At 46.7% G+C, this 18,767-nt stretch overlaps 1 protein-coding gene and 1 pseudogene across 2 annotated transcripts in view; one reads left to right on the plus strand and one right to left on the minus strand.

The window, feature by feature from the left end:
- Positions 1-18,767, minus strand: part of LOC306815427 (class I histocompatibility antigen, F10 alpha chain-like) — a 235,813-nt gene that overhangs the window by 184,201 nt on the left and 32,845 nt on the right. The gene's annotated exons all lie outside the window — the stretch shown is intronic.
- LOC306815418 (olfactory receptor 14J1-like) lies at positions 8,638-10,434 on the plus strand (annotated as a pseudogene). The gene is made up of 2 exons: positions 8,638-8,670; positions 9,480-10,434. The product of its transcript is annotated as an olfactory receptor 14J1-like (transcript).

The following is an 18,767-nucleotide window of genomic DNA, read 5'->3' on the forward strand; positions in this document are numbered from 1 at the left end:
CAGCCAAGACAAGTGCTGCTAGCTGATATGTCCTGCCCTCTTCTGCTGTTAGATGCACATGGGACAGATTTGCTGCCACAGATCCACCAGACATGATCCGGGAACAATGGAGGGCCATGCATTGGTAGGGAATAGCCTCCAGCAAGGGCAAAGCAGGATCTGGCAGCAAAGCCTGAGCCTGTGAAGTGGGCCACCTCCTCAGTAGACACCACAGTGCTTCCCTCCAGCCCTGAATGTCGGCCACAAGTGCCTGCTTTTCTTAAGCACCTCCTGCTCCTTCCTTTGTTCCAAGCCCGTCCAGTATTTAGTTTGGAAGATCATGCACATGTTTTTAAGGTGCCTGAAGGGAGGAGAGTCATGGCAGCTGAGGAGCAGGGCTCGTGTCCCTCTCACAATGGTACGGTTGCCGCTGCCTTGGGACGCCTGCCTGTGGAAGGGGAGTCTGCCCTCAAACATGGCCATTGGAGTCAGTTGGGGGCACAGGCTGCAGCTGCAGCTGCCAAGGGCTGCTGTGAGGCTGGCAAGTCAAGAGCAAACCACTGTGGCCAATTCTGCTGAAGCCTTTTGCCAAAGCACGTGCTGGTCCCCACAGTATGCCCTTTGGCATCTTGGCCGGTGCGGATGCCTCGTGGAGGAGGTTTGGCGTTTGGGTGCTGCTATTGCTGTGCTGGCTCTGGTGCTGTTTTTGTGGCACCCAGAGCTGCTGGGGCAGCAGCGACTGAGCAGCCCTGCTCTAGGAGACATGGCCACTCTGCCCATGGAGGCAGAAGCTCTGTGGGCCTGCAGCTCTGTGTCATGGGGGCCTTGGTCTCATTTCTGTGGCCGCCAGCCCTGCCTCTGCCCACTGCTCTGGCAGCCCCCAGTGACCGTGCCCTGGAAGGGCTCCCTTGGCCTCCTTGCCCCAGCCAACCAGGCCTGGGCCCCTCGGGGGTGTCCCCAGCCTTTTGCTGTGCCCAGCCTTGAGGGTTCAGCCACATGCATGGCAGACTCTCTGGGGAAGCGCCGGAGCAGCCAGGGCACAGGAACAAGGTGGCTGCCTGGGGGCTGCTTATGGCCCCTGACACCCAATTGCTCAGGGCTTCCCACCAGCCTGGCCCCTCAGGGGCCTCCTGTCCCCTTGGAAGCTCCTGCCACCCACTCCCTCCCACCCACATGGCCTTCGTGCCTTGCCATGGCCTTGTCCCATCAGGGCTCCGCAGCCCCTCATCCCTTGGCAGTGTCCCAGTGCCCCGTCCCCTCAGGGTCTCCCTCAGCCCCGTCAACCTGCCCGGCAGTGGCGTGACCCTGGCGCAGCTCTGCAGGAGCCGGAGCAAGAGGCACCTGGGAGCCCTCAGCAATCCAGGGAGCAGCACTCGGGCAGGAGGACACTGATGGTGCTTCCTGGCTGGGGGAGGCCTTGTGGCCATCTCCAGGCACCACTCTTGCGGGAATCCGTGCAGCTCCAGCCCCTGCCCAGCTGCTCGGCCGGCAGCGTTAAGGCTGCAGCAGAACCACCAAAGGAAAAGGGGCTTCTGGCCATCTTCCCTTCCCCAACACATGCCTGGCAGCCTCCTGAGTGCAAGGACCCATTTTCCCCTCTTCCCCTGTCTCCTGCACACACTGGACATGAAAAGAAAGCTCCTGGGAGTCTGGATATTAGAACACATTCTATATTTATGTCCTAGGAAGTACAAAAAAGAAGGAAAAAACAATCATAAAGGAACGAAGAATCCCTGCTGGCTCAGGTGGCCCCAGCTGGCAGAGAGCCTCTCCACTCAGCTCTCCTCAGAGCTCTAGCAGCAGAGCCAGCCACGGCCTCACCCACAAGGCTATTTCCTGCGTGCTCTGCTCAATTGATGTTGCACCTTCTGCAAGATGGAGCCCAAAGCTCTCTCTACTGCCCACAGGAGAATGGTTTGCTCGTCCTCCTGGGGACACGTCCTGGCTGGTGAACCATCCTAAATGCGCGGGTGTGACACAGGCAAGGAACATGTAGGCAGGGCACAAATGCTGCTCTGACCCCTGGGGTCTGGTGAGCACTGAAATCATCAGGTGTGGCAGTCCCAGCCCAAGCAGACCTGACACTCCCTGACCCCTGGCAATGCTGGTGCCTGACTCCTGCCCCAGAGACCTGTGCCCCAAGGGGCTTCTGTGCCAGAGGGTCCAAAGCCCACCTGCACTGGAAGCTGTGCTCCTTCCTACAGGGGCTGTTGGCAGGAGCACCTGCAGCAACTGCTGGCAACCCTAGGCTTTTGTCAAGAGGTCAAAGCTGTTGGTCCTGAAATTGTTTTTTTTGGGGAAGGGATTAGCAATGGCACCAGAACATCATCAGCTGCCAAGTTTCACAGAACAATAGGATTGTACAGACACACTGCTATTGGGAGATCAAAATTACGAGAGAGGGGGCAACTGAAAGAAAGACTTTTAAAAGATGGTGTATTGCCTCATGGCATCAGTCTCATAGAAAGGTGAGACATTGAAAGTGTTACATTTAATGCCATAAAATCAGAATCCATCTGATTCCCTGTTACAATGCCTTATGTTAGGTTTTCAGCCAATCACATACTTTTACAAAACCTGGTAACATCTTTTTACACTAATTAATATTTGTTTTACTTCTTGTGGCTTTGCCGCAATGCATCATTTTTGGCCAATTATGTAACACTTCACAAACCTACATTGGTACATCTTAAATTAATAGCTAGCTTTGTAACAGGTTTTATTCCTAAACTTTAAAATCTTTTACTCTTTTACTTGACCTATTGTTTTGCTCACATAATGCATATCTCCATTTGCGTAAAACATAATTCCTCTTAAAATATGAACTTATATTTTTGTTTCATGTCTGCTTTGTTTTCACTGTCCTAATTCTCCAAGCTCTCTCCAAGGCCTTAGGTCAAACACTGTATCCATCTCCATCACTGAGCCTGTATGCATAAGGCCCTGAGAGCTTTCTGTGCCTGCAATTCCCACACGCTGTCATGTTTCCTTGTGTTTCAGTAAAAACATTAGCCCAATCTCTGATGTCCAATGCTCCAGTTGCTGTGTGTCTGGCAGTGGTTGCTCATGTCCAAACACAACTGGGTGCCTGCTGAGCATGGTGGTGGAGAGCCACAAACAGGGAAGTTCAACCAGAGCAATATATAAAGCTTCAAACAATCTCTTGTCTATTTCCAAATGCAAACATCAGCAAACACATGCAAGAAAAGCCAAATTAATTCCAACATTCCCAGGAAACCAAACAAGGATTGCACACATGGCTTTTGGAAACACTTCCTAGATGAATTAAAGTCTCTCCCATGGAGGGGCTGTAGGAGCTGAAGTTCTGCACTGCTGCACAGTTCCAGGTAGAGTGGGAAGAAGTCCGCAGTGTTCCTGCACAACCTGAAATATGGATGAAGGCTTGGACCAATGTTCATCCTGGGCAGGATGATGCTGAAATCCACTGCATTTTGAGGCCTGAAAATTAGGCAAGAAATCAATGCTCCATAATATAAGGCCCATGGGGCAGGTGTTTGTTTATTTGATGCTGGAGTGAGGGGCATTGCTCCACCACAAACTCACCCGTGCATTCTTTGCACAGTACTAGCTTGTATACATTTTTGTACTTAATGTGCACATTATTCTTTCCTAACCTTCATATTGCAACATATTTTCTAATGACACGATTATGTGAGCCCTTGTAGCACATCCATTGGTTTCTGAAGGAGGTGGTCGTCAGCCTGCTGCTCATCATTTTGGATGAAGGCTCATAAATTTTCTTTGGGCTGAACTTTCAACCCCTGCTTCCTGGGCACACTCTGTAGGATTGTCTGCTCAAATAGCCAGTGGTTAGCTTTTGCAGTTAGCTTGTTCTGCTAAGTTTGCTGATTTTTGAAAAGTGCTTCATTCACACACCCTATTACCACGTAACTACTTCCTGCACAGCTACAGGTTTTGTGTAGCTCAATTATCACATTGCCTCACATCAATCCAGCCCTTTCTTATATCCTTTGCAATTTCTTTTGCATCTATAGCCTTGTTGTGGTCTCAAAATACTTACCTGTTTCAATCCTGTGTCTCATTTTGTTTTGCTTCCATTTGTGATACGTGGTGGTAGTTGATTTACAATACCACACTGGCTCTTCATGCAGGTTCCTAGGATTGGTATTCCAGTTCCTAAAATTCCCACAAAAAGTTGTGTTAGCCAGTTCAGATTAGCTAGCCAAGATGTTTGAGTTTCCCACAAATGTTTATTCCAAGATGTAATGCCTTTGGTCACTTCAGGGAGCCTTTTTGCATGTTGCCAAATGGTATGGATGTCCTCTGCTATTTGCTGTGACTGAGCTATAGAAGTGAAACAATTGCTTTAAATTAGAATATAAACTCCTCCCATTTGGCTGTTATCTTTTCTAGCACCGTGGGGTTTAGAAAGACTACTTCTTCTAGTGAGTTTATTTCAGTTTGTAGTCTTCTTCAGGCATATGCTGTTGAGTTAGAAATCAATTCTATTTTGGCTAAGACGCATAAAATGGCTTTTGCCATTGTGCAATTCCTAAATTTGGGAGCAATGCCCTAACATCATGGTGGACAGTTATTAAAACCTTTTTTCCATTCCCTTTGATTTCCTTCACAGTCTTTTCAATGATGTCTGGATGGATCTCAAAATGACATACACCTTGTTCAGTACCTAGGCATATGTCTTGGGCATCAATAGTGTTGCTTTCACAAAGGAATTGTTCCAGGGTGACACAACATTCTACATTTACAGTGTGTCATTTCTTGTCTACCATCCGGGCCCATGCTCTATGTTCAGAGCAGTGGAGTACAGTCTTTTCATGATTTAATCCTAAAACAATAATAGGGTGGAAAATATAAATGGTGGCATTATGTATAGTGAGTACAAAGGCAGTGGCCACATTAGTGATGGGGTCATAAGTGAAATTTACCATAGTCCACCAGGACTGCAGTTTCCTTTCCAAATTCATGGCATGATCCCATATGGCTTTTCACATTTCGATTGGATAAAGGCCTTTGCTTCGTCTCTTATGATCAAAGTGGCTGTTGACTGCATCCACAACAGTGCCTGTATACAACTAAGAGCTAAAGACATATTATCCTGGGCTACACCAAGTGTTTTCATTATTAGATTGTGGCCTTGATCTTCAGCTTCTCTCGAATTTGACAATACCTTTGAAACTTGCCATTGATGGGTTCCTAATGATAACAAAGATGATTGTAAGGGCTGCCTTATTTTTGCCAAATCACTAGTCACAGTGTCCAGTTTGCTCATTAATATTTCTGAATTAATTCCATTTAAGACACTTAATCCTATATCTATTATTCCATCACATGTCTTTGTGTTCTGTCTTAAAAGTGAATCTATTTCTTCAGGCTGTCCAGCTCTCAAAGGATATTTTCAGAAAAGGGGAACAGGCTGGCTGAATTTTTGAAATAATGATCTGCATTAGCAGTTCAACACGCTTGAGAGACCATTCTGGGTTAAACAGCAATTGCTGTTGGCCCACATTCCTTACCACATATGGTCCAATTTCATAAATCTTTGGTCAGGCTTAAGGGGCATGGCTAGGGCTTGAGTGATGTGGATTTTTAGTGTCTGTGTTGGTAAGGTTGCTTCATTCTGAGATTTAACATAAACTTGAGTTATATTGTAATAAACTTTAAAAGCCTCGGCTTCACACTCCTCTATTTTAAGCCCAAGTTCATGGTAGTCATTTAAGTGTGTGTCACAACATTCCTTACCAATTCAGATGGGTTTTATTCCTCTTTGGAATCCATCCTGGACAAACAGATATTTACAACCCCTGTAGCTCATAGTCATGATTATGATCGTAAAAGCCACAGCTTTCCAGGTGATACCTGCTTGATTCTGGCTAGGAATACTTTCCTGGATTGTCACAAGCAAAACCAACATTTTCACCTACGATCTATTCATTTTTTCCCCAGTAAGCTTTAGCTTTAGCTCATTATCACCCAGTGTTGCTTTCCAAGGGCCTTCTGGAGCCTTTTTCACTTGGGTGTGGTGAATCCAGGCACTCTGTTCTTTGATCTTCATTGCAGTAAAAGGGTGAGAAGCATCTGGATTGGTCCTTCCTGCTGTGGCTCCAAAGTTTTGTCTGCAAGAGACTTAATATAGGCATAATCTCCAGGCTGTATGTCTGTACTGGCCCATCTAGTTCTCTGCTTTGAGCCCCAACCACATATTTTTTAATTTCTCGGAGCTGTTTGCTTATGGCTATCATGTATCTACGTAGAGTTTCTTCCCCTACCTTTATTGGTGTTCCCTCCTGTTCCCTATATGGTCTTCTATGTATCTCAAAAGGGCTGAACTTTTCTTTTGTTCTTGGTTTAGTTGGAATTTACAGTAATGCCAAAGGAAGAGCCTAGGGCCAGTGTAATTTTGCTTCTTGTCCTACACTTATAATTTGTTGCTTGATCAAGTGGTTCATTTTTTCTATTTGACCACTTGACTGAGAGTGATATGAGGTATGACGCTCTCAATCTATGTGCAATTGGTGGCTAATTTGCAGTACAATTTTTGAAATAAAGTGTGGTCCTCTAAACTCCAAAGCAGTTGCTCCCTTTATCATAACATGCACATCTGTTACAGGCATTAAAGCTTTATTTAACACCGAGTATGTTGCTCCTGTATCTACAAAAATTCCATTTTCTTTACTTTGTCCATTAACTTGATTATAACCAGAGAGTACGTTAGGGAAAGACTAAAGCATGGCATTATCTGGTTCCCCATGGAACCAAATCTTCATTGTGACAGTCTGGAATCTCATGGAACCAAGGAGCCTTTGTGACACTGCAAAGCCTCAGGGAACCAAGGAGTGCAAAGGTCTCAAACATTCCTTGAAGGGTTCTGCCTTGGGGAAGGGGAACTTCCCTGGTGGCACCTTGGGCTGGCACACACTTGGGGAGTGAGTGTGTCTGTTTTCAGTGGCGAAATGTAGGAGTTTTAGATTGCTTCAAAGTAACCAGGAAAACCCCTGTTTGCCTGAGCTCAGCCAGTTCTCCAAGCAAAGCAGGTCCCAGATGAGTGAGGAAAGACAGAATGGGGTTGGGCAATGTGGAGCAAGGCTGTCCACACTGGGTCAGACCTCAAGGCACAGCTTCTCTGAGCTTCTCTCACCTTCTGAGGAAAGACCCTGGATCAGCATCAATCACAGAATGCTGCAGTCACTTCTCTGAAGAGAAGATTTATAAAATACACCTTTTAAGATGGGAATGTGGTTTGTTTAGAAGATCATTGAAGTATTTATCCATAAGTATTTTAGGAAGCCTTCCATGAACTACAGCAGACCAGAGGGAATTCAAGGCAAAGCCATAGTTTGTCAGGACTTCCTGATCCCAATAAGCCTGGTGGTGCATTTGATGCTAAGCCCTTGAACCTCAAGGCCTGAGAGGAGATTGCACAAACCTTTCCAGGAGTCCAAGTCAGAAGAAAAACCCAAAGGGTCTCAAAGTATTAATGGGTCCCATTGAGATCCATCCCCACCACAGGCTGCTCATGGACTCCTTGGAGGAAGGAATTGGAGCCCATGATTGCAAAAAAAAACCTCTCAGAGAGTCAAAGAACCTTTGAAACCTTGAGTATCTCAAAGTATTAATGAGCCCTAGTGAGTGACAATATACAATGCACTTAAGGCACTCCTAAAAGTAGATAATTGTCCATGCAGGGTTCTGCATGATTGCATAAACTACTAAAAGAGTTGGTGTCAAAAGGGAAACTCCAAGTACCTTAAAAAACTGAGTACCTTGAAGAATTAATGAGCCCACTGAGTATCATTACTGACAAAGCCTCTCAAGGGACTAATTAAAGCAGATAATTGGAGGCCATGATTGCACAAAGCTCTCAGAGACTCCAAGGCAAAACCAAAATCAAAAGTCCTTTGAAAAACCTGCAGTCCCTGGGAGCACAAAGGAGCCCCCAGGGCCATTCCTGACCAAGGCTGCCCAGGGACTGGTCCCAGCAGATCCCTGAGGCCACTGGGATGTGGGGGGGATGCTGAGGGCAGGACAGGCGTGACAGTGTCCAGCCTCGCTGGGGCTGTGCCAGGAGGCCCCAGAGCCTCAGGACAAGGTGTGTCCTCACAGCCCTTGGTGGCACAGACCCTGCTGTGCCCCAGGGCACCAAGACTTGGCTTCTCTTTGTCTCCACCTGTCATCTCTGCCTGCATTCCTCAGCTCTGAATGAAGCTTGGGGATAATTTCTCAGTTGTGTCCCTCAGTGGGACCCATTAAAACTTTAAGAAACTTTAGAGTTATAATCTGATTTGAGATTATTGAGAGGTTTCTTCATCACCCTCTCAGAGATGGATGTTTAGGGTCTCAGCACAAAGCCCAAGAGGGTCATTAAATTTCTTGTGCTGTGTCTGTGCTGCTCAGCTGGGCTGCACTCCTGGCAGAGAGGGAGATGCTAGAAACAAAGAAGAGCTTCAAAAGCACATTTCTTTTGCTGAGCAGCTCTTCTCAGAGCCCAGCAAGGCTGGGGCACAGCCACCCTGGGTGCAGCTCAGAGGGACTGAGAGCTTCAATCAGTCAGGGCTGGGAAGATGCTCACAAGTGACTGGGGAAGAATCACACCCAGCCCTTGACACAGGAAGCCTCTGGCTGCAGGACAACGTAGCAGCAGCTCCTGCAGTGATCTCCTAAAGCTGGAACATCCCAATGCCTACAGACTCTGTGAGTACATTCTCTGATTCTCTCCTGTGTAGAGCAGCCAGGGGTGCCCAGGGCTGTGCTGCAGAGCAGGATCCTGCAGCCCAGAGCACTGTGCTGGGGCAGGGACTCTGCTGCCAGTCAGGGACAGCTCTCAGCCAGCCCTGGGAGCTGCTCACAGCACTGGGGGACAGGGTCTGGGTGGAAGGAGACAGCTGGTAAGGCTTGGAAGTGTTTTTGTGTGGTGAGGATGCTGCATTGTACAGGACTGCTGCTCCCAGCATGACATTTAACTACAGAACATTTCCAATTAGATTGTACAGGAAGCAAAGGAAGTCAGAGGCTGCAAAAATGGAAAAGTCTGCTTTTTTAATCTAGTGTTCTCAGTTGCCTGGATGGGAAATTGCGCTTTGATACTCCTTGCTCACTTCAGGTTGAGAAAATTTAAAAAAAACAAAACAAATTATCTCAAGTCCAAATAGACATGGAAAAGAACAAAATCAGCACAGGGCCCCTTACAGGCAACATCATTGTCGCTTTTCCAGCCTCCTCAGAGTTACTGTGGCATTGACATCAAAGCCTGCAGACGCAGGCCCTGAGCAGTGCCCTGTGCTGGGAGGGGTTTGCAGGGTACATCTGAGCCCCCAGAGCTGGGCTGGGCTGTGGCAGCACCAGCAGGGCCCAGCCCTGGGCACAGGGAAGCAGCTGCTGGCAGAGACAGCTCCAGGTAGCATAGCCCTGGGCAGGCAGTGGGGGGAAAGTGCCACCAAGCTGGGCTGGGATATTTAAAGTCCTCTCCAAACTGAACAATTCCATGATTGCTTTTCTTACAGATCCCCATTCCAAGACACAGCAAATGTCCAACAGCAGCTCCATCAGCCACTTCCTCCTGCTGCCATTGGCAGACACACGGCAGCTGCAGCTCCTGCACTTCTGCCTCTTCCTGGCATCTCCCTGGCTGCCCTCCTGGCCAATGGTCTCATCATCAGCGCTGTAGCCTGCGGCCACCACCTGCACACCCCCATGTTCTTCTTCATGCTCAACCTGGCCCTCACTGACCTGGGCTGCATCTGCACCACTGTGCCCAAAGCCATGCACAATTCCCTCTGGGACACCAGGAACATCTCCTATGAAGGATGTGTGGCACAGGTGTTTTTCTTTGCCTTTTTCATTGGAACAGAGTATTTCCTCCTGACCATCATGTGCTATGACCGCTACATGTCCATCTGCAAACCCCTGCACTATGGGACCCTCCTGGGCAGCAGAGCTTGTGCCCACATGGCAGCAGCTGCCTGGTCCAGTGGCTTTTTCAATGCTCTACTGCACACAGCCAATACATTTTCCCTGCCCGTGTGCCATGGCAATGTCCTGGGCCAGTTCTTCTGTGAAATCCCACAGATCCTCAAGCTCTCCTGCTCCAAATCCTACCTCAGAGAACTTGGGCTTCTTGCTCTTAGTGTCTGTTTAGTCTTTGGTTGTTTTTTGTTCATTGTTTTCTCCTATGTGCAGATCTTCCGGGTTGTGCTGAGGATCCCCTCTGAGCAGGGACGGCACAAAGCCTTTTCTACCTGCTTCCCTCACCTGGCTGTGGTCTCACTGTTCTTCAGCACTGGCACACTGGCCTACATGAAGACCCCCTCCATCTCCTCCCAGTCCCTGGATCTGGTGGTGTCAGTTCTGTATTCGGTGGTTCCTCCAGCCCTGAACCCCCTCATCTACAGCCTGAGGAACCAGCAGCTCAAGGCTGCAGTTTGGACACTGATGACTGTATGTTTTCAGGAACATTAAACTGCTGGGCAACCTTGAAAATTACTTGTAATAAAAGTCATGTTTGATAGTTCTCATTGGTTAAATTTTGGAGAATCTTTTTCTTTATTTTTCTTCTTTAATATTGTCCGCAAAGAAAAACCTTTACTTGTGCCATCTCTCAATATATTTTCTCCATCTTTGCTGCGGCTGCAGACTGTCTTGATGAGGGTCTATTCTCCTGGTTGGCTTTAAATGAATTAAGGATCTCCCAGCAAAGTTTTCTCCAGAGATGACCCTTTTGTTCCCTTCTCTGGAGCTGCAGCAGCAATGTCTGTGTGCAGAGCTGGGGCAGATCAGTGCTGGAACAGCAGCTGTGCCCAACAGCAGCAGCACTTGGTGTTGCCAGTGCTGCTCCTGTGTCTCTGCGCCACTGCCCTCCTGCCCCTCGTGTGCTTGTGCCCCACAGCTTCATCACTGACCCTTCGTTCCACAGGCACCCTGAGTTTCACAATGATCCCCTGGATTCCATGAGGCACCAGAATGTCACAATTGTTTCTTTGGTTCCATGAGGTTCCATGGTGTCTCCATGGTGTCCATAAACCCGCATTGTCACAACTGACCCACGGTTCCATGAGGTTCCGCAGTGTCACCATGGTCGCTGTCAGAGGCTGGATGAGATCAATGTCCCAGACACCTCGGGATGAGCTGTCAGTCAGTCACACAGTGGGCTGGTGCTGACCCAGGCTCTGATTGCCTGAGCAATCACAAGTCCCACCTGGGGGGAGGCCCACAAAGGTCCAGGGGCTCAAAACACAAAGCAGGCACTGAGCCCATGGTCTGTACCCTGCCTTCTGCTGGGGGCTGTGTCTCACCCACACTGGAACCCCAGGAGCTGGTAGCCATGTGTGTGTCTTTCTATAGAGCTTCTGTCTTTCTATCTCTCTTTCTTTCCTGTCCCTCTAATGCTCTTGATATGGAACAGTTTTGGGCACCTCAACAACTTAAGTGTTTAAAGGTTTCTAGGTTAAATGGACTAAGTTAATGAAGTTCCTGTTACGATAAGTGTTTTATGTTGATGCTATATTAAATCCTCCTACACAATTCCTTGATTTTCTATACTTTGCCAGTAAAACTTTGAGTCATTTTGACCTCTTGAAAATATCTGCTTGGTGTTTCTCCTCTGCACCCAGCTCGAGTAAAAAGACCTTTGGTCACCCCCAGCACTTCAGTGTTCTGGGGTGTTAAGTCCTGCAGGCTCACAATGGCCTCTTGTCTCCATGAGGCCCCACAGTATCACACTGGCCCTTGATTCCATGATCATCTGGAGTGTAACACAGGTTGATGACATTTGTCCTTGCTGACCCTCCCATCCCAGTGCCCCAGGAACAGCCCCAAGCCACCCGTGAGGGACAGGCCCTGCTGGGCTAGGCCTGGGCTCAGCCCTTGGCCTTTCTGCTGCCTCCAACCAGCCCAGGCCTTGCTCAGCATTGCAGTTCCTGCTCAAAGCCTTTGGCTCCTGCAATCCTGCCCTCAAGGATCTGCTCTCACCAGTGCCTGGGGAGCCTTTGGCAGTCCCTGCCCTCAGTGGGGCCACTGATGCTCCAAGGAACTTGGAGTTTTGCTTCTGACTCCTTGAGCAGCTTCTCCAACCTTCTCTCAATGCCTGGGGCTCCTGGACTCAGCCCCAAATCCACTGTGGAACTCATTGAAATACAAAAAGCGTGTAGGAGCTGTTTGTCTTCCTTCAATTGTCTTCAAGTCTCTAGGGCTTGTGCAGCTGCTTGCAGAAAGCTTGGAGTTCTGTTAAGGAGGGAGATTTCAAAGTGTACCTCATGATTCATTTTTTTAATCAAGAGAATTTTTATTTTTTTTTTCTTAGTTTAGAGAAGAGGTGATTCAAGCACTCCCCAAGAGATTATTATGCTGAATGCCTCCTTAGGAGGTTTGGGCACACAGAAGAATGAGCTGTTGCAGGCTTGGATTACCAAAATATGAATATTGGTCTAATACCAATACTCAGCTGTGTTGAGAATTGGTTAGAAAGCCATGGACACAACTGTGGATATGGCTCGGCTGAGGCCTTGTTGCAGGAGAGCAGCTCCTGCTAAGTAGTAGCTAGGCCTTGCTCTTAAGCAGATTTTGCTGAACAGCAGTGTTTGCTTTTAAGAGACTTTTGCAAAAGCAATAGAGCTAGCATAATCTGCAGTGTTAGTCGATAAGTAATACATATGTCCATTGTTCAATCAAGGCCTTAACTTCCAGGGAAGCACGTAGCAAGCGAGGTATAACCCTGGGACGGATACTATATAGCAATAAGTATAAGAATAAGGGAAGTAGCAGCCAAGACGAGCAGCAAGGTAGCACGTATAATTTTTGGCTAGAAATTCAGTAGGCGTGATTATCTCACACTTGCAATAACCAATAATAAGAGAAGACGTACAAAAACCAATAAGATTGTACTAATATGAATAATGCTGATTTATGCTATTTTGGGCTATAAAACTGTCTGATGCTCTCAAAAATGTTGGATTATGCTTTATCAATCACATTGATTGGCTGGCTGATCCCCTCGCTATTCCTCCACGAGCAGCTCCGCACCCCCACAGTGGCGCCCGAACAAGTGGCTTCCGACCCTAAGGCCTTCTACCATAGGGCTCGTTCCACCACACCATTGGAGGTAAGCGAGTGGGGAAGCTCCTAGTTGCAGCGCTTGGAAGGCAAAGATTCCTGTATGCTGGCATACTGCTGGTTTCTGTGCCTGGGTACTCCACATTCCAGAGGCTTGCTGTCCCGATTACGCTGCCGTACAGCGTTTCACATGACTGTGGTAAAGGCTGCAATGTAAGGTGCGCACGCAAATCAAGTTTTGATTCCTGAGCTGCCCCCTTCATTACTTTAAAAAATCTTTTAAAAAAGGGGAAATTATGGCTAAGCAGACAGGACAAGCGGCTTTTAATTTATTTAAATGCTTTTCAGAAAAGCAAAAGGAGGAAATAGATTATAAGAAGGACTTCGTAAAGTTATTAGACTATGCTAGGGAGAAAGGATTTTTTATTGCTCCTGAGGAGCTTTTTACAGTTGAGGAATGGAAAAAACTAGGAGATTGTTTAGCTTGGGAGATCATTCGGAAAGATAAGATGGCTAAAAGGCTAGTTCAGCCTTGGCAGGCTATATTTAACTCTTTTGAAGCATATCAGGCAGAGAAAAAAAATTGCTGCTGTTGCGTCCATACATTTAGACGGTAAACCTCTTGCTGCAGAGCGAACTGCACAAGCTGGTATGTATGTTTTTGGAGGAAATAATCTTCCAGATCCACCAACTCTGTCACAATTTACAATGCCACAAAAATCTGTTTCTAACGCAGCTGTTCAGTCTCCTTCTTTAGAAGAGCCCTCTGCCTCTCCCACGGACATAATGAAACAGCAAACTGAGCAAGTTTCAGATGAGGAAGTTGAGGAAAAAGCAAAGATAAAAGTAGAAATTGAGGCTAGAGATTGGAATAAAATCATGGGGGAAGCAATAGCAGCTGGGGACCAAAATTTTGTTGCAAAATTACAGGGACACTCAATAGTTGAACAGCAGACATTTCCGGTTACATATTCTCCTACTGCAAAAGGCATGCAGATAACAATAGCTCCCTTGGATTGGAAGTTGTTAATGCAATTACGTAGTACAGTAAATGAGGCAGGAATACACAGGGAGCCTACAAAACAAGTGCTTAATTATATTTGGGGTTCAGGACTATTGTTACAAGAGGACATGAAAAATGTTTTTCAATTAATTATGACACAATCACAGTTTATGCTATGGCAGGCTCATTTTCAAGCTTTATGTGAAGAAGCTGCACATATTGAAAGGGCACCTAATGATCCACTTAGGGGAGTCACAATGGACAGATTTGTGCGAATAGGTCAATTTGCCAGGATAGACGCCCAAGCATTGTTGTGCCCAGATATAGTAAAGGAGGCAATGAGATTAGCTAGGGCTGCATATGATTTAGTTAGAACTGAGAGAGGAGAATTACCATCCTATATGCATATTAGACAAGGTCCACAGGAGTCATTTTCTAGTTTTGTGGACAAGCTTACTGCTGCAATAGAGAGAGCAGGAGTACCCCAATATATGCAGGGACCACAGCTTAAGGAGTGTGTTATACAAAATAGCAATGCACAAGTAAGATCGATAATAGCTACGTTATCAGGTGATTGGACTGTAGTGGATTTGTTAGATCGTATGAGTAAAATTCCACAAGGAACTCAAGCTATGTTAGTTGAGGCTTTTAAGCATTTAACATTAACTCTAAAAGGCAGGCAGTCTCAGGATCAAGCTTTTGCTGTTGCTGCACTTGAGCCATTAAAGCCACATAAATTTCAGACTGCTGACAAGTCTCAGTCCAATGTGAGGTGTTTTCGATGTGGGCGGAATGGCCACATACGAAGAGACTGTCAAACTACAAATATTTGGTGCCATATCTGTCAGCGTAACTCACATTCCACAGACGAGCGTGAGGGGATGCGGCACGAAGACACCAACTGCGTACCAAGTCACCCAAGTACCTCCAGTAGCCCCTCCTTGTTCCCTGCCTGCAAACGCCAGCCAGCCACTGCAACAGGTTCCTTGCTCCCTGCTGGTGAACTTCAGCCAGCCTCAAAGAGGGAGCCTCGGCCTGGACTTGGCAACCGCAATAGACATTGTACTTAAAGACTCTAAACCTCTAAAGGTTCCTACTGGGGTTTGTGGACCTTTAATTTTAAATGGACAATCTTATGGAGCTTTATTATTGGGACGATCTTCAACTATTTTACAGGGACTAACTGTTGAGCCTGGAGTTATCTATGTGGATTATACAGGTGAAATTATGATTTTGGTTCCTACACATTTTCCTCCTAGCAGTATTCCTGCAGGAAGCCGCATAGCACAGCTGATTCCACAACAGCAGCTGATTAAGAAGGCCCAAGGACCACTGCGAGGAACTGGTGGATTTGGATTTACAGGAGGTTTGGTATTACTTACTCTTACAATGGATCAGCGCCCTGTTGTGGAGGCTATATTACATTCTGCTCAACAGGAAAGGCGACTTCGAGCCTTATTGGATACAGGTGCTGACATTACCATTGTTGCTAAGCGTCATTGGCCATCTGATTGGCCACTGCAAAATCATCTAGAGGCAGTTGAAGGGGTTGGACATGGATTTTACAAAAATTGGCTACAATTATTTCTGAAAGAGCTGTTTCTCGGAGAGTGGAGGATGTACCCACTGACATTACTTTTTTACAGGGAAAAGATCACCTCATGGGTGCTCTCACACAGCTCACAACGGATCATCAGACGCTTGTTTTGGAATGGCTTTTTACATCTGTGCAACCTAGGACGCAAGGACCTGCTGAGGTACAATATAGGAGTAGAGGTAACGTGTGTGTTATTGCTCCCACAGGACCCATTTGGGTACCCAGCAAATGGATTTGTCTAGTGATTGATGATGGAGGCTGCACCTCCTCCACCTCAGACACAGGAAGAAGAGGAACAAGAGGAGAGAGAGCGACTGAGGGATCATCTGGCAGTACAACCCTTAGTCCAACAACTCGAGAGTCTTCTGAAGAGGAACATTAAGTGGTCAACTCTTTCTGATTTGGAAGAGTTTGCTATTTACCAACCTTCATTATCTGCTGATCAAATTGGACTGGGAAAGAGACAATGTTTAAGCTGTAATAAAAAATGTAAGAGAGGTGCATGGGTATTGATAAAAGGGAGTAGATATAAAGAAAAGTGTTGGTTGCATCAAACACACTTATGGCAACCTGTGTGTCTTATTTGTACTGAAAAACTGCAACATACTAATTGGCAGCGAGAGGCTTTGGCATTAATTGACACTCATTTTTCCTCAGGAGGTGAACAACGTGATCGCCGGCAACCTTCTCTTTTAACTGTAGGGTATGTTGTTGAAAATTGTAAGAACAGGTATCGATTTTTAGTACGTTGATGTCTCTTGTTTGCTATCCAACAGATAGAGTGGTTTGCTGCTACAGTAGTACTAAAATCTGTCTGTTCTCGGGATATCCCAGATATTACACGTCACTGTTGTACACCAGAACATCAATGGGATGATGTCATTAAGGGGCATCTTCAGCCTAGATCTAGGCATGGTAATCTTAGGATGCTAATCGCTTCCTTCATCCTGACTGAAGCATGGATACCAACACAAGCCAAAACTAATGTGTGGGTTACCCTGGCAAATAAGACTGGGCAAGATGCAATATGCCTGTCTTTATCAACACCAGGTAATCCTTTTTCTACATGCTTGGTTGGTATCCCACTTGATTCCTGGCCATGTCCTGATGCACTTTCAGTCTGTAACATTTCAAGTCCGAAGAACAATGTTAATTTTTGGGACTTACAGGTTCCATATTTAAAGCATGAATCTTCAGATGTTTGTTCCTTGCATTTTTCAATGTTTGCAGAAAAGCATGACACGCATAGCACAGTCTGTCATGAATCATGCTTTTCTTGCACAAAATAAAAGAGGGGGAATTGTTGAGAATTGGTTAGAAAGCCATGGACACAACTGTGGATATGGCTCGGCTGAGGCCTTGTTGCAGGAGAGCAGCTCCTGCTAAGTAGTAGCTAGGCCTTGCTCTTAAGCAGATTTTGCTGAGCAGCAGTGTTTGCTTTTAAGAGACTCTTGCAAAAGCAATGCAGCTAGCATCATTTGCAGAGTTAGTTGATAAGTAATACATATGTCCATTGTTCAGTCAAGGCCTTAACTTCCAGGGAAGCACGTAGCAAGCGAGGTATAACCCTGGGACGGATACTATATAGCAATAAGTATAAGAATAAGGGAAGTAGCAGCCAAGACGAGCAGCGAGGTAGCACGTAAACTTTTTGGCTAGAAATTCAGTAGGCGTGATTATCTCATACTCGCAATAACCAATAATAAGAGAAGGCGTACATAAACCAGTAAGACTGTACTAATATGAATAATGCTGATTTATGCTATTTTGGGCTATAAAACTGTCTGATGCTCTCAATAAAGTTGGATTATGCTTTATCAATCACGTTGATTGTCTGACTGATCCCTTTGCTATTTCTCCACAAGCGGCTCCGCACCCCCGCACACCAGAATCAAGGGGCCATTATGATATCATGGGGCCTCCCAGAACCAAGGGACCATTGTGACACCATGGAGCCTGACTGGACCACGGTGCCGTTGTGACACCGTAGGGCCTCATGGCACCAAGGTGCCATTTTGAACACTGTGTGGTCTAAAAGGATCAAGGGGACCATTTTATGCCATGGGGCATAATGGCAAAAGGGTGTATTGTGACACCATTGGGCCTAACAGAACGATGGGGCTGTTGTGACACTATGGGAGTTCATTACACCAAGGGGCCATTGTAAAAACATGGGACCTCATGGAACCAAGGGTCCATTGTGACACCATGTGGCCAGTGTGAACCGAGGGGCTGTTCTGACAACATGGCTCCTAAGAGAACCAGGGGAAAATTGTGACACTATGGGGCCCAAGGAATCCAACCGGCATTTGTGACGCCATAGTGCTTAACAGTACGAAGGGGCCTCACGGAACAAAGGGGCCATTGTGACACCACCGGGCCTCATAGCACCAAGGGACCATTTTGAACACCATGGGAGCTCATAGAACAACCGGGCCAATTTAAACACCATACGGACAAATAGAAACAAGGGGACATTTTGACATCATGGAACCTCGTAAAACCAAAATGCCCTTGTGACACCAATGGACCGCAAAAACCAAAATGGAATTGTGACACTGTCGGGCCTATGAGAACCAAGGAGCCATTGTGACACCATGGGTCCTAAGAGAAAAAAGTGGTGTTGTGGCACCATGGGGCCTAACAGAACAAAGTGGCTGTTGTGACACCATTATGTTGCATGGTACCAATGGTCCTTTTGACACCATGGGGTCTGACAGAACTAAGGGATCATAATCACACCATGGTGTCCACCAGAACCCAAGGCCCATTGTGACACCACGTGACTTCATGGAACCAAGGGTCCATTGTGACACCATAGGTCCTCAGAAAACCAAGGAGTCATTGTGACACTTGGGGCCTAATAGACCCAAGGGTGTATTGTGACACCATGGGACCTAACAGAGCCAAAGGGCCATTGTGACACCATGAAGGCTCATAGAACCAATGGTCCATTGAGACACCATGGGATCTCATGGTATCAAAAGGTCATTGTGACACCATGGGGCCTCATAGATCCCAGGTTCCATTGCGTCACTATGGCACTTCATGGAACCAAGCGGCCATTTTGACATCATGAAGCCTCATGGAACAATGGTCTATGATGACACCATGGGGCCATACAGAACCAAGGTGCCATTGTGA

This window comes from Erithacus rubecula, assembly GCF_903797595.1.
Source record: "Erithacus rubecula genome assembly, contig: scaffold_132_arrow_ctg1, whole genome shotgun sequence".
In the NCBI taxonomy this organism is placed as follows: Eukaryota; Metazoa; Chordata; class Aves; order Passeriformes; family Muscicapidae; genus Erithacus; species Erithacus rubecula.